Source organism: Phoca vitulina, unplaced genomic scaffold, assembly GCF_004348235.1.
Source record: "Phoca vitulina isolate PV1807 unplaced genomic scaffold, GSC_HSeal_1.0 scaffold1, whole genome shotgun sequence".
Taxonomy (NCBI): domain Eukaryota; kingdom Metazoa; phylum Chordata; class Mammalia; order Carnivora; family Phocidae; genus Phoca; species Phoca vitulina.
The window spans coordinates 61,246,736-61,253,507 of NW_022589704.1; the positions used below are offsets into that span (position 1 = coordinate 61,246,736).

The 6,772-nt window shown below is 41.5% G+C and overlaps 1 non-coding gene across 1 annotated transcript; it reads left to right on the forward strand.

Annotated features, from left to right (window-relative positions):
* The first annotated feature begins 6,465 nt into the window (after nt 1–6,465).
* On the forward strand, nt 6,466–6,565 carry LOC116638074. Its single transcript, XR_004300620.1, has one exon. It is a non-coding gene; the product is annotated as a U6 spliceosomal RNA (small nuclear RNA).
* Nucleotides 6,566–6,772: the final 207 nt, after the last annotated feature.

Below are 6,772 nucleotides of genomic sequence, written 5' to 3' on the forward strand. Positions count from 1 at the left end.
TTTTTTTTTTTTTGTGGTTGGGGTCATTAAGCTCCATGTAGTTTTAATGAAATTTGGAAAGTTGGGGACCATTGTTCTTCAAATAATTTTTCTTTGCCCATTTCCTTTTCAGAACTCTAACTGCTGATATATTAGGCCATTTGAAGATGTCCCTTAGTATACAGATGCTGTGTTCATTTTTTAAAATTATTTTTCCTCTCTTTGCTTCACTTCAGAACTGATATAAATATCTCTTTGTCTTCAAGTTCACTACTCTTTTCTGCTGCAATTAATTCTTCTGCCATTAATTCTCTCTAATATATTTTTTGCTTCAGGCATTATAGTTTTTAGCTCTAGAGATTTAACTTGGGTCTTTAAATGACTCTCATGTCTTTACTTACCTTTTTAAACATATGTCATGCCGTTGTAATAACTGTCCTATGTTCCTGCCCACCAATTCTAACATCTGTATAAGTTCCAGGTTGACTTTTATTGATTTTTTTCCTTATTATGGTCATATATTCCTGCTTCTATTCATACCTGGTAATTTTTTATTGAATGCCAATTATGAATTTTTCTTGTTGGCTGCTGGATATATTTGAATTGCTATAAATATTATTGGCTATGTCTGAGATGCAGTTAAATTACTAGGAAACAGTTTGATTCTTTTTCTTCTTTTTAAGATTTCATAGGTGAGAGCAGACCAGTCTTCAGTCTAGAGGTCATTATTTCCTACTACTTAGGCAATGTGCTTCTGAGTATTTTACCTAATGTTTTGAATATTATGAGGATTTCCAGTCTGTGTGGTGGGAGGAGGTACTATTCTTGGCCTTGTACAAACTCTAGGTATTGTTCCTTCTAATCTTTCTAATCCTTATGTAGTTTTCTCTCACACACACACACACACACACACACACACACACACACACACACTGATGAATGCTCTGCCAAATACTTAAAGGGAACTATCTGTTCTTTGGAATTCTCTCTCTCTGTGCATCTCTGTCCTCTCCAGGACTCTATGAACTTTAGCTGCCTTGCCCAACCCTCAGCTCAGCCTCTTTATCCAGGGAATCAACCAGGTTCTACCTGGATTTTTTCTTTTTTGCCCTATAGCCTGGAAACACTCAATGAAGTACGTTAGGGCAATTGTAAGGTTTATTTCATTTGTTTCCCATTTCTTGGGGATTAGTGTCCTTGGCTTCTTGATATCCAATCTCTTGAAAAATCACCATCTCGTTTATCTTGCCCACTTTTTTTGTGGTGTTGTTGGTTGTATATGGTAGGAAGCAAATGTGGTGCCTGTTATTCCATCTTAGCCAAAAGTGGAAGCTTCTGATAGCCCTTTAAATTTTCAGTTTATTATGATTTCTTTTCTTATTCTAAATAAATGTTCACTTTTCTACTTAATTTTTTATTTGTAATTTTGTATCTTTTTCTTAAAGAGGGTCTCCATTGTTTAATCTCTAGTCCCATACTCAGGCTCTTGAGCTGAACCACATGGGTTAGAATTCTGCCTCCACCTCCTATTATCATTGTGATCTTGAGCAGAAATGGTATTATAAATTATGGGATTACCTATTCAGAGTGTGAGAGCTTAGGATGACAGATACCTCCCTACATAACTGATGAGAACAAAGAAAGAATAGACCACAAAAGAAAGAGCATGGCCAGAAAAATGGGATAACCAAAAGAATATAATGTCCTGGAAAACAAAGTAGGTAACCTCCCAAAGAAGGGGAGAGATTAATATATTCTATGCCACTAAAGATCAAAATGAGGACTTAAGAATTGCCCCTGGATTTGGCAAGATAGCAGTCATGTTTGATGTTGTCAAATAGGGATATGAATAGGCTTTACCATATACATTAACAATGAGTGTTAAATAAGAATTTCATGCTAATTCCTTAGCACATAGTAGGCCTTCAAAAATATAAGATATTATTGTTACTATTATTATCAAAATTATGTTCACCTTTTGCATCACTAGATCCAACCCATGCCTCACCCTCATATATAAATGTTAGGGCAGATTCAGAGTCTCTCTCTGATATTGTCTCTGTTTCCCTTGGCTCATCATCACTCATACCCCAAGGCATGACACTAGGGGTCTTTCTGTCACACACACATCACATCACATCACATCACATCACATCACATCACATCACAGGCAATTGATACTACAAGCTACCATGCTTTTTTCCAACGGCAGACTTTCTCCCAATATCCCTCCCTATCTTATTAAAATTGTGTAGACTTCACTAATTATTAGCACTTCCCGTGGATTCAAGGGGAAAGGCCAATTCTGGGACAATCCTGGGTCTTATGCCCATATGCTTAGAGGTTAGGAAAGATGCTTGGGCCCAGCTTTCCACCACAATTCCCTCTAAGTAAGAAGGGGAATGGACTCTTAGCAGACAAAGACTATGGCCAGTGTTCCCTACATCCAGCCAATTTCAGGGGTCCAGGACATAACCAACCAAACCAAAAAGATACATGGTTGTAGCAGATCAAACACCTTGAATTCTATTTCTAAATTCCCTTTTTAATTTAGGGAGGCACTGAATCCATTTGTAAGCCTGTATGGATTCCAACTGAAAAACTGATCCTAAGGTTCTGATTCATTGCTGTATGAATTGTATTAATGCTATTTGCAGAGGTCTATGTGAAGTCCCAAATTATACCTTTCAAGATGAGAAGTGTAATTTGTACCAAGAATCAACTGATTTAAACCCCAAACACACCTGTGTTCAAGTTGAAAATTTGCTATCTGAGCTTCTCTGAACCTTGTACCATGAGTCTTTCCAGATGACTAAGTCTTCTAATACTTGAAAGTTTAATCATTTAAACAGAAGACTTTAGAATTTTAATGCTGTGTGAGACAAAAATCTTCCTGAACAAATATATTCCAGTTTCCTAAACAAGGCAAAATGAACATAATTTTATCTTTTCTTAGAGACTCCAGGTTACTCATAAAAATATCATAAATGGCCCAATCTAGAATAGATTTAAGACTCCAAGGATTATTTAACCCTACACTAAATGGGCCCAGATGGTTGGTTTTAAGTTCTTGGCACTATTATAGTTTTTCTGTCTCCCTTCTTGTTGGCATCTGTCATTTCCTGCTGTTATCAGTTACTACCTGTGGTAGTAGCTTCTTCCACATTTAATTATTTGTTGCTTTTTATATCTGAGAGTTTAGACAATGGATGAGAATTATGTATAAAATTAGTGTAAATGGATTCTGAATGGGGCCCTGAGAGATTTCACAAGTAAACAATCTAAAGTTGCTCAAATGCTGTTTTTGAAAATAGGTAGGGTATAAATAAAACTATGGGACATCATGTAACATCAGTGCTGGCTTCTTGGTTGTTTTGTTGGTTTATTTCGTTTTCCTTACTTCGTGATTCTTGGCCCTGTCCTGTACTGGTAAGGATGATGAATGGTAGGTCTCCCATGACAGAGACTAGGCTTCTGGTGTGCTTCCTTCTCTCTATATCATCATGGGCATCTGCCTGGTTGAACATATAGCCAGAATGACTAAAAGCATGAGCTCTTGTCCTGGGCCTTATTGGAAGAAGTTTGTTCCATAGGTTTGGATTTGAGTGGGCTGAATCCCGTGAGGGGAAGTCAGGCTGTCAGCCACCACATTCCCATCCTGCAGAATTGGCTCCCAAGCACGGCTTTGTCTCTGGAGCCTCTTCCTGCAGCACACCATCCGGCCCCAGAATTTCTCTGTACCAGGAAAAACCCCCACCCAACATTTTAGTATAATCCTGGGGAGCATTTTCAATGCATGAGTGAGCTTCCAACCATTTAATTCCTTGAACAGCAGAAACTTCAACTGTTCCAAGGAGTCTGTGCATTGGCTCAGAAAAAGCCCTGCTGCTTCCCTTCCCTAAAAATCCACTGGCAAAGGATGGCTGTGGCATCCATCATCTGTTAGCACAATGGCTGTAGGGGGGTCCCCTAGAGAGGCAGGGGTTCTGGTCCTGGAGCCTGCATCTCATGGTCCCACCCCTCTGCTCCCCAGACAGGCTGGCCTGTGAGCTTCTTTCCAGCCCCTTCCCTCTGGGCAGCTCCTGGCTTACTTGACCTATTTTCTATAAGCTCAAGACAGAGAGCATAGGAAAGTGCTGAATCACTCTAGGGTCTGCAATGTGTCCAGTTATAAAGCCCAATGTCAAAGTGAAATACCAACCTTTTAGTGGCCCCATATCTCACAGATTTAGTGGTCAATTCTAATTAAAGATCAGCATCTGTTTCTTTATTTTCTTTCCCTGGAGTAAAAGGAAAAAAGTTCTTTTCTTTTAGGAGATTCTAGATTATTTCTAAACATCATTAGAGGCTATATGTTTTCTCAACGATGGGAAAAGTAAAGATTTCATCTATTCACCCAATCAGGATAGAATTGTTTCTCTTTTTATTGTTAGGAAGTTTTCTTCCCTCCCCATCTCCAGCTCAGTGTCCTGGGTCTCTAGGTACATAGTAGCTACTCAAGAAATATTCATTGATTGAGGGGCACCTGGCTGGCTCAGTCTGTAGAGCATGCGACTCTTGATCTCGGGGTTGTGAGTTTGAGCCCCGCATTGGGTATAGAGATTACTTAAAAATAAAATCTTTCATTGGCTGAAAGAATGAATGGAAGGATAGTTGGACAGAAAAATGCTGTGCACTGTTGTCTTCCAGGGCACCCTCCCAACTAGGTAGAGAAGCCTCACAATGCTTCTTGGCAGCCCTTCTTCAGGGACCATTGAACCAAAACAAAACGAATCTCTTATGTCAGAGACAAAATGGAAATGATCAACATAGGTGCATAAAGGAAACCTAACCTAACCTTACAGGAATTTATGGTTCTTAGAAATCAGCAGGGGAAGGGTGCCTGGGTGGCTCAGTCGGTTAAGCGGCCAGCTCTCGATTTTGACTCAGGTCATGATCTCAGGGTCCCGGGATTGAGCCCCACATCAGACTCCACACTCAGAGTGGATTCTGCCTGAGGATTCTCTCTCCCTCTCCTTCTGTTTCTCCCCCACACTCACACATTCTCTCTCTCTCTAAAATAAAAAAATAAATAAATCATTTTTAAAAAATCAGCAGAAGGCACCAGCCAATCCCTAAATACTAAGTCTGTTCATGACATGTCAGGACTTACTTGTTCCCCTGACTCAGCTGCTCTGATCCAAAGAAGAAAGAACCAATCAGCTGAAAAAGCCAAATAACTTCTGCATTTACCCCATAAAATATCTCTTAGTCTGTAAGGAACCTTGAACTCGCTTCTCCCATAGCCATGAGTTTCCCAGTCTGCATTTTAAAAGTCTTGCAATAAACTCCTCTTTCTGTTTTGTTTTATTCCTTATATGCAGAGTTTGGTTTCTGACAGGACCCACCAACTGAAGGTGGGTTCTGTCAAAGGCCTATTTGGGGTTCATACAATAGAATTAAATAATGAAGACACTTTTATTTACGTCTTTGTTTTGCAGAAGGGCTGGATGAAAACCTAGCTCTCTCAGTCCTGGGTAGAATTTCTCAGTGAATGGTTGGGGAGTTTTGTTTCCCACACAGCTCAGCTCTGTGCATAACCAGGGTCTGAACAGGAGTCAAGTGGCTCCTCGGGGGCCCTGAAGCGATTAAAGTTGGGCCTTGTTCTTCTTTGTCATGAGGCTGTTGGATTTTGTGGTCTTTTTAGAAGCCTTGGCAACTGCTGGCCCCATTTTCCAGAGGGCATCCTCCCTCAGATGTTCCTGGAGGCCACTGCCCCCTGAGAATGCTGCAGACGAGGCCTGGGGCCCACAGAGTCGGAGGCGGGGGGCTCAGTTTCATGGAACCAGGCCAAGCCTTCCTAGTGCAGCTCGGTGCCTCTAACTTCCTTACTCCCATCCCCTCGGATCAGTTTCTCCCTTTCCTGGAGCTGAGCCAGGCTTCTGGAAGCTGTCTCCCCCTCTCAACAGGGCCCTCTAATTAACATTTCTTCTCTCTTCTTTTTCTCTGCTCCAATTCCATCTGCAGCTGCCTAATGACAGCATTAACAACTGCAGATCTGATCCCACTCCTGATACAGCCTAGCCAAGGGAGGACTTTGAGCCAAGAGAAGACAGGCTTGTGGTCATGAGAAACGGAAGGAGCCTCCCTAGGATGAAAAGAGGCCACACAGTGATCAGCACGGGAAAAGTGCTCTTAAACAGTTGCTCTTCGGAGACTAGTTGTGTCGTCTTAAAGTGACTCCCCACATATCACTTACTAGTGTCAAGGGAGGGGAAAAAAAAAACCAGCAAGCAGACAATGGAGAAATTATACAACACCTTGACTGGGTGGTCCAAATTATCACTGCGTGGGACAGATGACATCGTGTGGCTCCAGATGTGGAGGATAGGACACACCTCATCCGGGCAGCATTCTGGCTGTGATTATATAACCAACGTAACCATGAGGAAACACCAAACACAGAATGAGGAACGTGCTATAAAACAAAATGGCCTGCGGTACTCACTGTGGCAGCAGATAGACGAATGTTGGAATGATACTGGGATGATTAGCATTGCCCCTGCACAAAGATGATACACAAATTTGTGAAGAAAAAAAATGGTGTGGGGGCAACAGGAGATCGACCTCATAAAAGCCAGATTAAAGGAGGCTAAAGAGACATGACAGCCAAATGTGGGACCTGACCCTCGAGCGGAGCCCATACCAGAGGGGAGGGCCTATAAAGGACACTGACAGGTCAGCCAACAACACTGATTTGTGGAGCATAGACCAGACAGAAGCACCCTGTCAGGCTGCATGGTGACGTAATAGG